Consider the following 2457-nt stretch of genomic DNA (forward strand, 5'->3'; position numbering starts at 1 on the left):
ACTGTAAAGGGATACAGAGAAAATGAATTCTTAGTTTTTTAACTTCTATAGCCAGCCTGTCCAATTTTACAGCCCTAAGCCACATGTGATTATTTAAATGTAAATTTAAATTAATTATTTTTATTGGACTATGGTTGATTTATAATGTTGTGTTTCAGATATAAAGTAAAACTATTCAGTCATATACAATTGAATCATATATATATATATATATATATTCTTTTTCAAATCCTTTTCCCATTTGTGTTATTATAGAATATTAAGTAGAGTTTCCTGTGCTTTACAGTAAGTCCGTTTTGGTTATCTATTTTATATATAGTAGTGTGTATATGTTAATCCCAAACTCTTCAGATCTCTCTCTCCCCCCACCTTTCTTCTTAGGTAACCACAAGTATGTTTGCTAAGTCTGTGAGTCCATTTCTCTTTTGTGAGTAAGTTTATCTGAACCACTTTCTTAAGATTCTGCATATAAGTGGGTGTGATACGCTTTTTGTCTTTATCTTTCTGACTTACTTCACTTAGTATGATAATCTCTAGGACCAGTCTTATTGATGCAAATAGTTCAAAAATACAGTTCAGAATTTAGTTCCAAAGTCTCAGTAGGCAGATTTCAAGTGCTCAAAGCTATATGTGCATAGTGGCTCCCATAATCCTCTGTGCAGCAGACACAGGACATTTCATCATCACAGAACTTTCTGTTGGAAAGTGCTGCTCTATAGTATAGACATGCAGTGGGGAAGAAGTTTTGCTAAACTTCCACAGTGACAACAGTGTTTAACATAGGATCCGTGTGCAAGGGTTCTTTTAAAAGATTAATAATTACTTATCTATTTTTGTTGAAGCTCAAATATTGTTATCTCCTCACTAATTAACATATTTTATATTTAGAAGGGGGAAGGTAACAATGAATAAATTAAAAAGTGACTGTTGTCTGAATTTGTCTAAAATTCAGTGGAATCACCTACAAACTTTGATCCTGTACTGTGGCTTAAAAATTCAAGTAAAGGCATAGACTAAAGAAGACAGCAGCATCTCAGAGATTTAATGCCACTTTCTGTGCCAGCCATTCTATAAAATATTAATGAGGACATTTGTGGTAATAAATGTTAATACATTCTTTTGAACGAGTGAACAATGGCAGATAATTCTTTATAGTGGCATTCAGCAGTAGGAAGAGTTTATTAAAACAATATATTAATTTTTAGGAAGCTAAAAATAATGCTTAAATTCATATCCAAAGTTTTTAATAGTTTTCTCTTTTTTTTTAATTGGATGAAGGTAATATTTTGCAGCAAAAATTATTCAAAACCAAGAACCAAAATACTGGGTTCTTAAAGTACCTGACTTTTGCTGTCACTTCTTCATCACAGCATTGCTAGGCTCAGGAAAGAGTATCAAACATCTTATAAGCCTCCCGTATATGACTGATGCTAAGCCATCCCTAGTTACTTAATGGACAAGATTTAAAATATAGCATCACTCAATCATGGTGTTTAGAAACAATTCAAGAAACCTCTGATACACTAAAAGCCAACTCTAGTTTTATATATACCCAAAAAAATTCTCATTTGAGAAATAATGGTATGGATACTTTTCATCTCTCTTGATGTAACAATTGTGGTCTATGTGATGTTTATGTGATATTTCTTGGACCACTCAAGAATGAGAGCATGATTTTTAAATTTGTTTTTCACTGATCTGTGAATCATATAACTGTCGACATGTGTGTAACTGTCATGATTTCTCCAAACACTAAATTTGCCTTTTACAAGGCTGACAATTTTGTTTGATGTTTCTATTTATGGTCGTAGTAATGTAAAATTATCTTTTTGGAAATTAGGTAGTGAAAGTAGAGAAGCCCAGAGTAAGAGTGCAAATTCTATGCTAGTGATTTTCATTAAGTAGTAAAGCCATGCCAAGAATATTATAAATCCTCTGCTTTTATATGGCACAATTCATTTATTTAGCAACTATGTGTAAAGTACCTTCCTCAGGTGAATCTTTGTGCTGCATGTTTTGAGGGGCCAAAGAAGAGTTAAAAACACTAACATGAAGAGTCAGACACGACTGAGCAACTTCACTTTCACTTTTCACTTTCATGCATTGGAGAAGGAAATGGCAACCCACTCCAGTGTTCTTGCCTGGAGAATCCCAGGGACGGGGGAGCCTGGTGGACTGCAGTCTATGGGATCGCACAGAGTCAGACACGACTGAAGCGACTTAGCAGCAGCAGCAACAATTCAATAGTAGGCTTGACATCCCTACAAGAGTCTTTTTATTCTAGCAGCATACTGGAATCACCTGGGAAGCTGTGACGACCTGAATGTGTGTTTTCCTTCCAAATTCATATGTTGAAGCTCTATCTCCCAAATGTGATGGTATTCAGAGCTGAGTCTTTGCAAGGTAATTAGGGTTAGATGAAGTCCCACGGCAGGTCCCTCATAATTGGATAGCTGT

This window comes from Bubalus kerabau, chromosome 8, assembly GCF_029407905.1.
Source record: "Bubalus kerabau isolate K-KA32 ecotype Philippines breed swamp buffalo chromosome 8, PCC_UOA_SB_1v2, whole genome shotgun sequence".
NCBI lineage: Eukaryota > Metazoa > Chordata > Mammalia > Artiodactyla > Bovidae > Bubalus > Bubalus kerabau.